Source organism: Falco rusticolus, chromosome 7 (assembly GCF_015220075.1).
Source record: "Falco rusticolus isolate bFalRus1 chromosome 7, bFalRus1.pri, whole genome shotgun sequence".
Lineage (NCBI taxonomy): Eukaryota > Metazoa > Chordata > Aves > Falconiformes > Falconidae > Falco > Falco rusticolus.
Genome location: NC_051193.1, coordinates 60421201 through 60439541, shown reverse-complemented (window position 1 = coordinate 60439541; position 18341 = coordinate 60421201). Strand labels below are relative to the sequence as shown.

General features: G+C 37.7%; 1 protein-coding gene across 2 annotated transcripts in view; it reads right to left on the bottom strand.

Annotated features, from left to right (window-relative positions):
• AKAP6 (A-kinase anchoring protein 6) overlaps positions 1-18341 on the bottom strand; it is a 287417-nt gene that overhangs the window by 64683 nt on the left and 204393 nt on the right. The gene's annotated exons all lie outside the window — the stretch shown is intronic.

Genomic DNA, 18341 nt, shown 5'->3' with positions numbered 1-18341 from the left:
ATTTGCTGAATGATATTTAAAGGACTATATCAGTGTGGTCATGTGGTCATTGTTTCTAGAAACTAACATACATGATAACATATGATTTTTTTTAATCTCTTCAGTCTTCCAATTTTGACTCTGAGTTCATTTCTAAAAATGGACTTTCTGAATTCCATAAAATTTTAATATTTTAAGTAATTTAAGAAGACACAACCTAAGCAATGAAAATGAGAGGAATTATCACCCATATAATGGGAAAAGGGAAAAAAAGATTTTAAATCCCTGCTTCTGGCCACCCACATGTGGCATTGGGCTTGCTCTTTAAGACCCTTGTAACTTCCGAGAAGAATGTGAAGTGTGACCATGAACCACCAGGAACAGAGATACGCACTCTGTTATACTGTGATGTGATGGGGTGAGGTGTTCCTCTGAACTTTAGTTCTGTCCAGAAATGTTGGAAACTGGCAATCCAGGACATGCTGAAAGCCAGTCTTTCTGTATTTCCAACAGCTGCTGTGTCTAGGAGACATGCTCAGCCTTTTTCCAAATGGCCACCAGCACGGGTATGCCTAACACAGCCTTTTACAGGCAGGATCAAGCTTGCCATTCCCATGCTCCAAACAGTTGCAGACTTTCAACAGTCATGTGAGGTGGAGAAATATTATTCTTAATTTAAAATGGGAAACTGACATACAGATAGACACCGTGTCCAGTCTCAGGGAGGATCTCTGATGTGGGAACACAAGTCTTTTGAGATCTACCCCAGCATGCTGTCCAGCAGAATATATTGTCTGAGCTCATGACTAGTTATTGTTGTTTGTTTCACACTAGACAGAAAAAAAATGAGTTATTGCACTCACGGTACATTTTAGTCAACATAGAAAATACCTCAGCTCTAAACTCAATAAATCTTTATTTCTACAAGAAATTTAGTAGCTAACACTAATAGTTACCTTTAAAAAACATACATGAATGCAGTGACACTGAACTCATTTTGTCTACTGAACAATGAGCGAGACAGAAACAAAAGAAACTTTTCCTCTGTTTCTTTCTATTTCCCTGATTTCAGGTGTCTGTTTTCAAGGATTTATGCTGCTGCTGAATGTGAACTCTGTTATTCGCTGGCGTGATGAAAGCTGAAAGCTTCTTCTCATCTCTAATGGCATTCTGCCAAAATATTCTCTGACAAAACTTGGGCTGATTCACAGATCTGAAGTTCAAGAAATTGTCATAATCTAACATCGCCATTTGTACAAAATGTCTTACCTTCTCTGCTTATATTAAGCTCTCAACTTTCTGGCTTGGAGAAAGTCTTTTGGTGTTGCAACCAGCCCTGATTTAAAGATGCAAATGATGGAAAACTCACAGCATTCCTTGGTGATGTGATTAACAACTAGCTTCCTTCACCGTAAGAAATTGTATGGCTTGTTTCTAGTTTGAATTTGTTAAATTTTAACTTCTTGCTGTTTTATCTTCTTACACCTTTGTCAACAGCTTGAATGTCTCTGAAAGCATGACGTTACTACAAGAATCACACATGAAACCAGATGACTTGCACTGATCTTGGGTTAAGTCTCTTTGGTGTTTCTGAGTTTACAATTTATAGAACCAACACATAGAGAAGTTGAACAATTTTTGCATAGGCTAGTGAACTCAAATATACATGCTTTGGACATTCTTAAAACTGTCAGAAAGCAAATTTTCAATAACTTGGCCCTGACATAAATGAAAAATATTGGGTCAGGATGTAAATTGTGATTATGGACACTATTGCCTGTACTCACATTTTGACTTTTACTTGTTAGGCTCTTCTGTTTCACTTTTTTTTTTTTTCTGCTTCTATTCATGCTGGAAAGGAGGATGGGGAGCAGGAGAAAAAGAACATAGTAGCAGATGAAGTGGATGATATCAATGAGAATTCCACCCACCCACAAGGAGAGTGTTTTCTAGTGAACACCATCAACTGCTCTAGATTCACTGGAAATGGGAAGGTTGAATGTGATCTGGACAGACCGGGGAATCTGCCCCTTTGTGTTTAGCATTTTATAATGAGCTTCCCTGAAACCAGCACACAGCATAACACCTGTATATTAATAGTACCTGTCTTACAGCAATTAAAAAAGAAAATAGTTATGTAAAGACTCTGCAATGAAACTGTAGAAATTTATTTCAGAAAAAAAACCCACAAGGTTGTGTTGACTTACATTGCCTCGGTGAAATACTAATCTCTGAGCTGTAAGCAAACTGATAAACTGGTGACTATAACATCAACATTCACATCTATCTAACAGTTGCAATGTTAGTGGATTTAGAGACTGGTAAGTTACTGTGATTTTAATGTCTGAATTCTACTTAAAAAAGGTGGAAAATGCATGTCTTCAAAGCTGGAAAAGGTATGCATATATCTGAGAAGGAAAGAAGTGCTTCAAAGGACCACAGCAGCAGAAAATATCAAGACACAAAACCAGTAGTGGAGAAACATGCAGCAAATTCAGGATATTTTGGATCTACTTCAGCTATAGTGAACACTAGGGAAGACATGAACTTTTGTCTTTCTGACATTCTCTCAAGACATTGTGGTCCTGCTTTCTGGAAAGCCTGCCCTGGTAACCGTGCATGCCATGATAGCTGCCTGGCTGTTCAAACACAAATTGGAAAGACCTGTGATCATTAAGACAAGATATATGCTTAAATTAATGTGTATTGATGTCTTCAACTTCAGCTGTTGTCTGCTTTGTTAATAGATGTTTGTTATACTATGCAGGGAATTTAGTAATTCCAAACAAAAATGGAAAAACGTAAGAAAAAACTGAAAAAGCATGAGGGATAATGAGCAAGATCTCATTGCTTTTTCTGTCTTTCAGATTTTTTAAGGAATACATTCTATTGACAATATCAGCAAAAGTAAGCGACTCTGATTTTTATGGTGACAGAAACTTTGTGAATGGTATCTGCACTTCAATGACATAGACCCCCTGGTTTCACTGCTTAGTTTAGGTGGCTGCACTTCCTATCTTAACAAACATTTTATAATTAGCAACAATTCTAAGGATAAAAAGAAAGTATGCCTTGTTGAATACTACATGTTCCTAACAGTACTAGGTTACTTTTTACAAATGCACATCTGAGTCAACACTTTTAGGTCATTTTGTTAGCTATTATGCTAGAGGTATAATATGTTGCTATAGAAGTGAAATTTAAAGAAATTAAAGTAATGAATACATATTTTAGAACAGGCCATAGAGCTTTTGTACATTAAGTGACTACACTAGCACTACATTAACCCTATTAAAGGTAATTTTTCCAGCTCATTGGTGATTGGCATTTGGTACTGCTGTTTGAAGGATTGCCATTGCATTGATTTTATTCTTTGCGTCTTTAATAAAGTGTGGAAGAAATGGCAGAGGCAGAATTTAACTGTACTTTGGTAAAGCCATTAGGCACTTAAGAAAAGGGTGTGAATATTTAAACCATGCAAAAAATCTTTAAGGACTTTATATACGTTTTTCATTTTGCAACCTTTCATAGGCCTGAACAAGTCCCACTAGTATGACTACATTTACATTTGATTGGTACAACAAAAAAGATCAAGATTACAAATGCCACACTTGCACTTACACAATAACACCATCCAATAACATTATTTTTAATAAAAATTACTGTACACCTTTCTCCAGACACAGTGAGGGCATACGCCACAGCACAGTGTAGTAGGCCACCTGGTGGTCAAACCAGCTAATTAGCCATTTTAATCTAAAAAAATTAGAGGACCATACAAAGAAAAGATCAACATGAAAGAAATGCATAACACCCATCACCTACAGCTTATTGTCACTAATGTATGTATATGTGAAAGAGATTGTTTCTTCATCTTATCTCAGGTTTTCCAGGAGTGGTCACTACTTGAAGCAGGATACCAAGGTTGAGTGATGTTTTCTGGTGTTAAAAAAAAACCTAGCTAAGTTCCTAGGGTTTTCCAGACCACTTTATAAAATGAAGTTCCATAACAGGTAAGTCTATCACACTATACCCCTCAGCTCCATAGGAAAGACCAGAAGAGAATCTGGATGAAAAACAAAAATCCATAACTCTTTTCCAGGAGCTTCCCTGGGAAGCTTGAACACAGGCTACACAAAAATATGTCAGTTGGAATTGCTACTTACAGGGATGTAGGAACGAAGACTCCTGTGCCCACAGATCTGTGTCCAAATCTCATATAGCCATACAAATCAATGACAACAGGCATCAGTGCAAGCTATTGTTGACGCTGTACATTCAGCCTCACAAAAGAAGTGGATATGAAATGTAAGGTCACTGCTGACTGCTGACAAGTAGCTGAGATGCCTGAACAGATGAGTTAAGGTCAAAACTTCAGAAAGATCCTCAACTATTGGATGACCTGACAACTGGGGATCATAACATGGGAGAGCGCCTGGTTTTGAGATTCACTCAATCAGAATCTGGCGGTGTCAAAGCCTGTAGCAGTAAGGGTAGAAAATTCTGATGCTGGCAGATTAAGTCAGCAAGCTAAAAGATAGGGCTACAAAAAAAATGCAAAGATGCAGCAGTCTTTGAAGAACCTGGAAAAGGGACTATATGCTTCAGGAGGGAAGAATTTAGAAGCACCAGAGAGCAAAGTAATATGCACGGGACTGGAAATGGTGGGTATTCTTTTATTTTTAGCCTTATAAATCCATAAATATAAATATAAAAGCCTTTTCTTGTAAGACATCAAATTCACAAACAAATCATATGCATGATCAAAATGGTCTATGCTGATTGTAATAAAACTGAATGCCTAAACCATCAGATATCCCATCACTCTAGGTTTCCCTGTTTGGAGATTACCCAGACAGTGAAGAGATGTTTAGGACATATATAGGCACCCATCAGCATAATAGCTTTTAAATGATGTGCAAGTTATTATAGTAGTATATTTCTAGTGACTGGCTTGAAGGGAAGGAAACAGGGGAAATTGGTAGAAGATTCATTTGCTGGCATGAATTCACTTGGGTGAAGAGCAGGAAATATATTTTCTCACTGTTTAAACATGCAGGGACAAACCAGAAAATTTTAGCTGTCGTTCAGGCATGCCTCAGCACCAAGGTCAGGATTTTCTACTTGCTGGTTTACCATGGCAATGAAGAGCACTGTCTGTGAAATGGTTAGTCCACAGAGAGAGAACACCCTGCTGTTCAGCCAAGAAATAGCTTGTGGGACACATGGCTTTGAAAAGATGCAAAAAGCTCCTCACATACATTCCACTTAACCCCCACAATAAGCAATTTGGGTTGTTGTCGCCTGTTGCACTTGGCCAGCAATGTTCTACCTCTCTTTTAATCTGGCTTCTAATAGGAAGACTTGAATTTTAATTAATGTGAGCCCAACAGAAACATTTTCCATAAAATACACATTTTCTTGCTTAACATTTTAATATTCTGAGTAACTTTGACATGTGTCAGGAATAGCAAAGCTCACTTATTTAGCATTTGTGCTGTTAGACAAAATACATGTATATAGATATGTATCTTACAGACAGCTGAACTAAATGAAGATATGTGTCTTTAAATAACTATATTCTCTTTGCTTTGCATCTGTACTGAGTTCCGGACTATGCTATCTACTTTTAGGGAGGACTCAGTACTGTTGATTAATTTGTAGAGATACATCCAGCACTCGAATTAAGATAAAACAAGGTGGGGTGTGGGTCTGTCTGCAGCTGGAGGCTGCAGGTGGTGTCTTAAAGGTGAGATGTTACCCATCAGGTAACTCGTGGTCCATTACCTCTTCTGGCAGACAAATGCATTGTACGTGTGAAGGCAGCAAGATACGCTGTTGCTTCTGGGCAAGGCAAAAACTCCTAATTTCATTGATTTCAGAAACCAGGGCTCTCTGGGGATCTCTGTTGGAAGGAACACTACCTTCATGCTAACTTACCCCTACACTCATTCACTACTTCTACCATGGTGTGGGGAAAAAATGATAGAGGAACGGATACAGGAACTCTGTATCATCAGGGAAGTTTCCCAAAACTCTGTCCCTTGAAATAGCCTTACTATTTAAGGACTTGTGTCCTGGTATCTTGCTTCCTCCATGGTCAGTGTTGTCACCCCCCTGTCCCTGTTGCCCCCTTTTATTTGCTTTTGGTCCTTTAAGTTGTTTTTGGGTTGTTTCTTTTCTGAGTCACTCTATGTTGTCCATAGCAAAAATACATAGGCTTTTGCCAAGTGTGCAAAAAATCTGTAAAAACAGTTGCTCATCTCTGTGAAAGACTGGACTGTCCTGTCAAGTGTTCTGCCTGTTTTCCTGAGGGGCTCTGGTTTCTCATGGCCAGCAGCTAAGTCCTTAAAAAATCAAGGGATGCCACCCACAGGTGACTCAGATTCTGTCAAGTTTTCTGCACTGAGATTAACACTCCTGTCCAGGTTTCCATGTAGGAGCTGGTTATGGATTGCCTCTTCTTTGACATTTCTCTTTCCTATTTTTTGATTGACATCAGCTACACACTAGAGGAAGGGTGCCTAGTCTGGTACATACTGAAATACCTCTAGAAGCTCAGGCTGATGAGCAGAAATACAGATACCTCAGTAAATATGCAGCAAAACAGTGACTATGTTGTTCATTCAGATGCCAAAATGAGGTTTTGACATCGCAGTGAACAATGTTGCCCTGAAAAAAAAAAATAAAAAATTGTAACTTGTCCCGAGCTCTCAGCATCTTGTTCAATGATTTTGGAAACAGTTTAAGGTTTTCTGACCATTAGTAGATCATTTATCCATTTTGCATTACTTTCTGTGGGTACATGGTCTCTGCTTTGCCACATTGTCTTTTTCAGCAGCTTTACTAGACTAACAGAATTCTGTTTGGTGGACCCTAGGGTGATTTGTGGAGTTTTGTGCTAACTTTGATTTAACATCTAAGTGCTCAACTTCTTCAAATATGTTATATTCAGCTAGAATGCTAGGGAGCAATCACAGGGACTTTCCTGTTTCTTGCAGGTACTGCTTTGAATACTGCCTTCCAATTCAAACCAGAGTTTGTACAGACCCGTGGCCATGAGCACATAGAATTCTTGTAAAACTTTATGTGATGACATCTCTCATTTCAGGGGTTCCTTGTTGACTGACTGCATTTATCCACTGGTCTCATAATGATTTCATTGCACATCTGCAGTGCTTGGTTGCATCTCTCCAGTCTAATTTTGCTCCTTATCAGTGTTGTACTGCAGCTGGCTCCACAATCCAGCTGGTATCAAATTAGTCATTGATCTAATAGCATAGTTGCAAATATAGCAATTGAATGCCTGGCAGCCTTCTGCATTGCCAGAACACTGAGAATCTTTAGATCTGCCTAAGTCACATTACAGATATCTCCTTCTTCATTAAAACCTTAAATTCTCTATGGTTTCAGACACTATATTTTAATTTCAAAGGTAACTGAAATATTCAATCTGTCTGCCTGGCTCTTTTTCTCCAGAACATTTTTCCTTCTACTTTTCATGTTGCCTGTTATACTACATATGTTGCTCTAAAATGCTTACATTTTCAGTTAGTCTGCATCTGCCCTGCTTCATGGGTTCTTCTGACTTACATCTATGTATGTGTTCTGCTGTTTCTGTTTTTGCAGTTCTCTGGATACTTCAGCCACTTTGTGGAGGCATATATTTGACTTCAACATCTTCCCTGTGAATGAGAACTGTGTATTTCACAAGTGATCCTGGGGAAGAGGTACAATTAAATGTTTTATGTCTCTATGTAACTACACAGGGGTGCGCTGGTTCCTGGTACCACACCGTATCCTATTGTCTGTTTCTGGTATTAGTTAAGAAAACATTTTAATAGCTTTAAATTTACTTAGAATTGTTTCATTCTGATCGATTCTTTTTAAAGACTAAAACACCGTTTCTATTGCCTCAAAGCAAAGCCTGTTTTGTCTGCAGTTCCTTTTCTCCTGGTTCTCGGAGTCACCACTATCTATGTCCTATGATTTTAGGTGGGTTTTTGCCCAGGTAATGGCAGATGTTTCCTTCCTCTCTAATGAGACTGTTGTCTCAGATCTCATATGCTACATTTGGGAAAATGAGATGGAATAATATAGTACTTTTAGTCTTAAACTGGCTCTTTATTTACTCCCTTGATTGATTCTTGAACTTTGGCAGGCCCAGGAAGCCCAGAGCCATAGTCTTAATCTGCAATAAGGTCTGCTCCCTTGTGTCTAACTCTCTGGGCACCTTGAGTTAGCTACCAATCTACCATGGGTATTCGTGAGTTGATGAGGAACTGCCGTTGGGCCATATTTACAAAAAAATCATCCTGTATGTTTATTAAACCTGACTCAAATATGTATCTTCATACCCCTTCTAATTCTGAGTAGGCATCTTGTGAATGTTACTTTCTATTTAGCAAGTAAATTAACTGCACAAAGAGACTACAAGGCTCATACAGCACAACGGCTGTAGGATTCAACCATTACTGTTGGAAAGAGGAATGGACAGAAAGGTCCCTAGCTCAGTACAGAGGCAAGGTGAAACAAGGGGTGATTTTCATCACCTGCTTTATTCTCTCTCTATTTCTTTATTTTAACTATTACATGTTTCAGCCTCTGGCATAAATACTTTTTGTATTCTAGTAGATGGCTAACAGAAAAGAGACACCTAAAAACCAGAACTGAAGATTAAATCAGGCAGAAGTCCTAAGAGCAGTATTTTTCTTGGACCGAAGCTGAAGCAATAAGGATACTAAATATTACCAGAAAGAAAGCTTTTCTACCTTTCTTTTTCGAGGACCTGGGGGAAAAAAAGGCAAAAATCTTCCATACTAACACTGTGAGCCATTTGACTATTGACTTTCTGGAGAAAAATAAAACCTGACTATAAATTACGTACACTTACTGAAAAACCAAAATAGTGGAGATGAACTTTTTGAGACAACAAAGTGGGATCACATGACTAACCACTTTTCACCTCTGATGGTACTTTTTTGTTCTTTCCACACATGATAACAAATTAAAAGATATTGGGAATTATTGTTCTTCCAGCTGCATAAGCAGACACATAGTCCTCCTTGATGAAGGCCAGCAAAAAACATGCATCAGTCTCAATACATCATTCAAAAAGGCTAATGTTCATCTTTAGAAAGTTACCACCTGAAAAACTGTAACGGCAATTCTGTATCTATCATCTCCCATTTCTAAGGAAAATCAATGGGTAAAGCAGACATGATCAAACTCCAGTGTAATGTCTGTCAAAATCTGGATGCATCACAGCAGGGTTTCAAACTGGAATATTGCATAGACATGACACAATGGTACTAAAAACCCCTCTTTTCATGATAACTGAGAGTCAGTGAGAGGTAACGCTGAGTGAGGCTGATCTTCATAACCTCTTTATACAATCAGTGGAGAAAGAGATAAGAGAGAAAAGGTTTCTTCTGAAACTATTTCAGGGTGCTTAGCTTAAGCTTCTGCTCTGAATCACCAGTCAGAGGAGTCTCCTCATGATAGAGGCTGGTCCGCTTAGCTCCCTTAGTAATCTAAATCAGTCTTCACAGATGACCCTTTCTCCCAGTGTGTTACTGGGGAAGCTCCCACCTCTCCATTGCCTTCCCTGCAGTCTGTGACAGTGTCTTGCTGGTCTGCACAGTGACACCGTTGGTATATGTCATGCACACCTGTAACAGCACCTGCCATTCTACAGCTGCTGCCTTCCCCAAGAGCATCTCTCCATAGAGCCATCTTTAACATTTACAGGTCATGATCACTGGAATTCTATAGTAACCGCTTTCTGCAATGCTAAAATATCAGCACCCACCCACCAGAACTTCAGAAGAACCAAAGGACCGCACTGGCCACTGGAGTTGGCTGGAGCTTACCCTAGGTCCCCACTGGACTTAATGCAAGCACAACTTCAACAACAGTGTTTGCTTATTTTACCTTGTTAGAAGGAGAAGTTCATGCAAAATACATGCTATTTTTAGTACAATGTATTAAAAATTTATACACACAATGTAAAAATATCACCTAACCTTAAGTGTGCAAAATGGTTACAAATATATACAAATATTTTATATTGATATTTTACGTATTTTCAAGATATAAATACAATATAGAGAGTTAAAAATACAAATAAAATACATAACAAATAAGAACTCAGAAGATTATAAACTGGTATACTTCACTACAACTTATTTTTTCTAATTTAGATACATATGCATTGAATGTATTGCCACTGCAAATTTACTGAGATTTAGTGAATTTAGGTTTCATATAGAAAACCTGCTAAAAAGGTTTTCTGTGGTCATTTGTTTTTTGTTTATTTTTAAAAAAAGAAACATTATACTATCAATTATTTATGAGCTATACTGATGAGGAATAATTGGGAAAGAAAATAGTATTTCCTGTATTATGTTTATGAAGCAAAACATCATGGATAAAGCACATAATTCCCTTGAGTCTAGAAAAAATATATTTTCTCCTGGAGTATGAGGTGAAAAAATAGGGAAGTGAATTAAAAACTGGCAACTAACTTGAGGAATAGGGTAATACTATTGCCCCGCATATTTTTTGCTGGTGCTTTTTTTTACCTGCATTCCTCTAGAACCACCTAATCCACCAAGCTGCTAAAAAACTAAGAACATTTCCACACACAACTTCAAAAATTATGTTGCTATCATGTTATTAAGACTCCTAATTTTATCTTACTTCAGTGTATTATTTGGTGAGACCAGCGGAAGGCAGCTTTAAAGCAGAAACACGCACAGACACACTGCACAGAAAGTGGTTCATCGGGTGTGGGGCTAAACTGGTGGGACTCCTTGGGGCAGGATGTAAGGTTATGTGGGCTCACGAGTACTGGACAACCGCGTGGAAGAAAAATATCTGGAGAACTGCATAGAACACACTATTCTCTGAGCTGATGGAGCCATTTTTGTGTTATATAGTCATCGTATAAGATCTTAAACGTAGTATATGGTTTCACATCCCAGAACAAAGGCTGTGAAATATTAGACTAAAGGTTCTGAGATGCAGTGATAGATAAACCAGTCCTGGCTTCTTTGAATTTCATTTTTATAGACAACTGATATCCCTTATTTGTCATTTTTGTATATGAGACTTTATGACTGAATTGTGAGTGCAAATTCACAAATCACTTCATAAGATATTTTTAGTCAGCTGATTCACATGAACTTTCATAAAATCTGCCATAATACATCAAATACTAATCTCAGAGTGGGCAGCTCCCAGGACACTGCAATGCTTACATGTGGTCTGCATGTGATCCAATGTGTTAGGAAACAGGAAAATATAGATAACTTAAACTCCTTTAGACCAAAGGATGACGTTTGGAAAGGCTGTGCTAAGCACAATGTAAATCAGAGCAGGCCCATATTTTGGGGCATCATATGGACTCTTTACTCAGTTCAGGGTATTGAAGACCATTGCAGCACTGGTATTGTTGTCCCTGGTGTCGTACTGCACATATAACAGCACAAGTATAACACTTTTTCTTAGGAACTCTTGGTCCAATGATTAAGCTAGAGTGCTGCTGTGTTTCAGTTATTCTCACTTGTACTTCAGAGAACGTGAATAATTTAGTATATCTGACACTGATCTTGAGCCCTTTCTGTCTTGTTTGTACACGAGGCAGCCCTAGCATATAGAAAGCAACGGAGGCTGTAATTTTCATCATCGTTTGGGGTGAATTGAGGTGCCATGTCCATTTTTTAATAACTACAAATGCTTGATGAACAGAAAATGGCTTTGGGTAACTTACTGCTGGACCTATGCCCTCAAACCACCATAGCCGAGTGTGCCAGACTATTGCTTCAGTGCTGAGTATTTGACACTGCTTTAAGGTCTCACTGCTTGGGACCTTATCCTGCCATTTTATACCAGCAAGGGCACAAAGACAGAGCATGTGGAGTTGACTAAGATGCTTGACGTGATGACTGTAAATTGTCCACGTTTTGCAGCTGTAGTACGGAATGGTGATGACAGCTATGTGGTACACATTTACTTTTGTTTGAAGTCGAATGCCTCTTTCATTCTAGACACACTGCTTTAATCTCCCAAAAGCTGTGCTGGCTTTTGCTACAAGCTCAGTAAATACTGCTTTGCTACAATATGAAGTTCATCTTCAATGTCATGCTGGGAAGAAATGGGAGAAACCCACTTACTCTTGTGAAATGCATGAAGCCACTTCTTGCGGAAATACAGGGAGTCTGCTCCATAGAAATTACAACACGGCCTTTAAAAATGCATGTTTACATTTGAAATATATTATGGAAGCAACCAAGAAAATGCAGAAATATTTCTCATATTCTTTCTTTATCTGTTTTGTAGACTTATTTCGTAATTCTGTAGACATAGTAATCAGTGTTTTCCTGTTGTAATTACATAAGACATTAAAACTTCACATTTCTCTGCTTTAAGCAAGATTTTTTTCCAGCAATGATTTTCTTTTCTGCTTTTTAAAATATAAAATTTTCCAGAAGTAGCAAGGAATTTAATCATATTACAAAGTTAAGTATATGGACCACTGAAGGTCAAGCTGGTTGTTGCCGGATGTGTCACAAAGGAGTTTTCGCTCTGTTCTCCAGTGCAACTAAACTGAAAATACTTGTGTGGAAAAAGTTAATGAATTTCATCACCCCCTGCAATAAGAGACTAGGAAACTTTGCTGTGTCAGGTCCTGAACTCATTTAGTTGATGTTCTAATAGCAGTCAGATTTTTACTGTTGCTTGAGGTATCAGGCATTTTTGAGACCTCTCATACAAAACAGTTGATTTTCCTACTATGTGGAAAGTCATAGAGGTTCTTAATCTGTTGGGGAAAAACAGTCCCAGACCAGCACATAAAAATTATTGAAATTCATGGAGAACAGTAACTGAAATCAGAGGTTTTGTGCAAAACTTAGCTCAGTCATTTTACTATACATGACAGTTACAAATATACTACATCAAAGGTAAAGAATAACTTCCATTGAAGCATGCATCAATCCGTGTCTGTAGACATGAGTGAGTGCTGTGAATGACTATTGTTAATGGGTAACTCCATTGATATTATTTAGCAGAATAATCTTCCTCTTTTTATTTTAAAGTGTTATATATGCTTTGTCAGAAAAAATAAAAGCTTTCACTTTGGGGTATAATTTGGGACATAATTTGCTATTAGCATTAAAATCATATTTCAAAAAGGTGGTGATTTTTGCAAGGTAGCTCGAAAGTTTATTAGCAAACTATAATGACTATTCTGATTGCAATTAAAAAGCCCTTCCAAATGGGTCAACACACCCAAGTGCTATCTGCAATCATTTAGATTTTAACATCATGGTTATTACTTATTATCAGGCTGCACAATGAGATATTGATTACTTTTAACCTTTAGATCTAAGAATTCAGGAAAAGTCGAGGTAGCAGCAAAGCCTACCTTTCCTGTCTGGTAAACTTACGGCCCTTAGTGGAATTCTAATGACTCCTATTGGCAAGGCAAATCTGAAATTAGTTTATTCTCTTGGCTCATACAGAAATGATGACATTCTAAAAATACTGCATGCATAGCAGATTTGTAGTTACTACCTACAAGGGGCTCAATCCTGCAGTGTGCTGAGAGCTTCCTCCAAAGCGACGATCATCGTCTTCTCCCACGGACTGTTTCAGCAGCTCCGTGCAGGCACTGACAGATTACCAGACAGACAGAAGGCAACCCGGGCTGTGCAGAATATGCAGGGTAGGGAGCAAAAATCTTCACGTTTTCTAGTTTATAACCAATCCCCTAAGCATATTGTCCAAATATATCACTCTACAGGCTGTTAATCTTTTAATAAGTTTTCTTTATATGGAAAATCTGCTTGAAATGAAGACTGAACTACAATGTGGCTTCAGTAGGTACGCAGAACTCCTTTTAAACGGAACAAAGTAATCCAATTAAACTAATCTGTTTTACAAGTTAAAATGATATGAAGCACATTAATTGATCCTTATAGGCTGCTGCTATTTGAGCCCCCTCTGTTTGCGCAGCATTTGGAACCGCTTTGCACATTTGTATCCTCTAACAGCAGAGAACTCGGTCCCCCAGCTCAGGAGAATTATGGGCAAGAGAAACATATTACTGTTATGTGTTAGATTAATTTGCAGAACACTTGGCATTATTATTGCCAAGTAGTCAAATTGTTCCAAGTTGTTCCGGAAGGTTGTTATTAATAGTATGTTTTCTGAGGAAAGTTCTGTCTACTTTTGGAACTGCATTTCTGTTGCCAAGGAAACTCCTTGAAGCACAGCATTCTAGGAGCACACTGCTGCTTTTGTTTGCCAGTATCCTATTCATATCATCTAAGTAAGCACTTTACATACTTCAGCCTCCAGTTTCAAATGTTGAAGTTTTTTATGTATTTATACTACCGCCTTAAATATTGTTTGCGCTTCTTTTTAAACTCGGCGATGCTGGCAAGATTATTTTAACAGTTGCATTAAAGGACAGGTTTGGAGTTTTTTCACAAGTTTGCAATAAATCAGTTTTAATTTGAATAATAGCTCCATAGGTTATAGCACTAGTCCTTAAGTGTTAATTATCTTTTCACTCTGAAATTAATGTAGTCATTTCCTACTGACTCCTCTACACCATTATTGAAGTGCTGAGGAAAACATGTCATTGAGTTCTGAGCCAGAACTGTTGTTGTGATTAATCCTGGTCACATGGCCAATCTCTGCCAAAAGGAGATCACTGAAAAAAGGTGACAAAGACAGTGATTTCCTGTCAGCAAAGAGTACGACAGGGCTGTCTAGAAGTGATGCAAATGAGGGAAACTTTCACCACGGTTTGTTTGAGCCACTCAGGGCCACAGCACAGTGAGCCAGGGAGAAAGGCACAATGGAGCAGCAGCACACCCAGAGGAGGAAACGAACTGCACCTTCCGAGCAGCGCTAGCTTCCAGCAGGGAGACTAAAAACTGCTGGGAGAATTTTTTTCCCCTCAACTTTTTTTTGAAAGGTATCCTCAGCTTTTGATGTGCGTTTTCATGTTATTTAATACAGCGAACCGCTTCCCTTTGATGAAGTAGTTTGGCAGTTAACCTGTTCAAAAGCCGTGTCAACTACATGTTTTCAAAATCTTTGCATTACTACATGAAGGTCTTTTCCCATCTATCATGACCATCGTTGCCGAAGACTTACTAGTGCGAGACTTACGGCTTATGCAGTTTCTATTAAATACGCCATACATTACTTGTAATCAGACAGAAAAATGTAATTCCTTTTATTTGCCATTTTAAAATGTTTAGTTAATTTTATTCCGAACATACTAACATTTTTAACAATCATACTGTACTTATTTAAATGGGGTTTTAATCTAACACAATTAAGTTTTGCAATTAATCTTCTGAGGAAAATTGAAAGAATTATCATTAACTTTTCTGCCTGGTATACTCATTTCTAATCTCCACAGTTCCAGTAAATACTGATTTGCTTCATTTTTGAACATTCAAGGTACAGAATTACTCAAGTTCCCACTAAAGGGCTAATTAGCAGAGTTTAAATTCTTTGGGTTTGATCCTCCAGTAATGGCATATGAATACAGCTGAAGTCAATGCAAGTTCTGTGTACTTAGAGCTTATGAGATCAGGCTCACATGCAGTAGATTAAAATGAAATAAACATGATACATTTGGCATTAAACAGAGCCATTACAGCAGTACAAAGAAGTGAGACTCCAAAAACATGGAAATGCTCCTTTTAATTTTTTCTTGGTTAATAGATAAAGCGTTAGAGGACAAATAAACTGTCAGCAATTCATTCCGTGACTGCCATTTTATCAAACACTAGTTGATTTTCAAAATCATTAGCTAGCTTAAGACTGTAAAGCTGACATTATTTAGGGCTGTGGGGGAACATAGCGAGGAAGAATGGTTTTCTCTTTCTCTAAATCTTTGCACTGAAATCTAGGAAACCCAGATAAAATCATACATACATACTCAGAGTTAAAAAAAAATAAGGCTGTGCTGCTCCTATTAAATTAAGGGCAAAATAAAAATAGTTAAAGAGAGATAATAAGGATCCTAATTAAAAAAACTGTGAAGCTCCTGGAATATTACAAAACAAAGTTAAGCTGAGAGTTGACTTAAATCTATATTAAATCTGAAAACAGAGTGCTGGGAAAACAGTCTAACCATGAAAATACATTTTATTTTCCTGTATGCAATTTTAGCATTTATATATTATGTTACGCTGCTTTAATGTATGCTTTCCCCTTCCGATTTACCTGTTTTATCATTGCTCCTTCCCATTCATAGACTCCTTAGGGGCAATGATTACTGTTGGTAATAGTGATACCACAGCAGGTTCCCTGGCAGAGGCGGCTTGCTGAGCTGGCTCAGAGGTGCAATTACTTGTCAGCTCAATAACTGAGAAGAGGGAACTGTGGGTTTAGGAGAACCCAACAAAATGCAGAGTGTGCAATTAGCAGGTTCGCATTGGAAGCTGTAACCGGTAAAGAACAACTAAAGCAAGACCTGTGTTTTCATAACACCCCACCTCATTGAGGAATTCTGATAATAATAGCTGCTCAAATTTCTTTTTACGGATTTCCCTCCCTACAGACCAGAATGGCTGTGTTCCCTGTGAAGTGCAAGCAGTGCTCCTGCCCCTTAGCTGTGAGCACTCGACCATTCATGACTGTATAACGGGCTCCAAATAAAAAGGGTGTCACTATTGATTAGAAAAGAGGTTTACTAAGCTAGTTTTATACAACTATTCATACTGGTTTTCAGGGCTTGATTCATTGTTACACGAGTCTCTGAAATTAAGGATGATAAAGACCTAGTGATTTATCTGATTTCTCCTTAGCAAGTGCAGAATTATTTCCTGAATTACATTTGCTAAGGTTTTCTTTTGTCTGCTTTTAAATGTCTGAAATTATGGGGCTTTGGAGCTTTCAACAGTTCTTCTGGAGGTGGGGTTTTTGTTGTGTGGTTGTTGTGGGGTTTTTTGAAAGGCTAATAGATCTGGATGTTATGCACTCAAGCTTTTTACATTACCTGCAAATACTCCTGCTGCTTTACGGACACTCCTTAGTCATCTCTTAAGCAAACTCCACATTTCTAGCTAAGTCTTGCCTTCAGTCCTTAACAATTGCCTTGCTGTTTTCACTAGAAATGTATCTGCAGAGAGTATTCACCGCGGGAGGGCAGGCAGTCTGTTTCTACCCTTCTTCAAGTGGTTTTGCAGTGACCAAATAGGTACTTTTGAGATAGGGGCTCTGATAATTAGCAGATGACCCTCCCTGTGTTTTGGCAGCAGTACTGGTTTGTCAGTGCTGCAAGACTGGATACTCAGCTACTCTCTCTCTGGCAGAAGCATTTTGCTTTTGGTAGTGTCATGCTATCATAGTACAGAATTTCATAATATTAAGAAACTGTTATTTCCCATTTTGAATATTCAATATTCCTCATTTTGCCACCATACTGTACTGCAAACTAATTCCTAAATTATTGCCCTCATTTATTCTTCTCGCCATGCATTGTTATTCCAGCTTGACCATCTATAATTATTCTTAATGGCTACATTTGGATATCAGAAAGGGAAGTACTCTAAATAACACCTAAAATACTTAGAATGGCTGCTTAAGCTTTGTTCCTTTTCATATTGATGGATGGATTCTTTCCTTAAAATTTATGTTTATTGATTTTTTTAGTATACAACTTAGAGTAGTGGTTATAACAGGCATAGTGCAAGCTGGTCTTATGTGAACAGGCACTACCAAAACACCTTATTTTAGATTTGCAAGAAACTTTTTACCTATTTCTGACATTGTTTATTTCTGAGCCTGGCCAAGGCCAGGACTGTTAATGTAGGGCTAATTCTGATTAAGTATTTAGAAAGTTAGGAGAAAGACATTAGCAAAAATAAGAAATGGTTGTCAAAGCAAGAAATGGAGACTACTGAATTAAACTCACTTGCAGGCTAAAACTGTTTGGATCTGAACCGTATTTCCATTTATAAACATATTTTAACTCAGGTGACAACCCTTTCTCACTGGTATTTTAAATAAAAGGACTAAAATTAGAAAGACTAAAATGCAAGAAGACTATCAAGAAATTAGGATGCCAAAGCAAGTAAAAATAAATTATATTTTATTTATTTATATAGAAATTATCAAATCATGCAATCATAGAAGAAAGAAAACAACTTCTATTTGACCTTGAATGTACCATTTATTTGATAAGAAATAAAAAAAAGCTAGAGGGTAGTTGTTTCTTGTCATTATACTGTTGCTGATTCTGTGGTTAGTTATTAATTTTATTTTTTATGATTCACAATCTGCTCTTTGAAATATGCCATATGCTCAAAGCAATTCAAGGATGACAACTG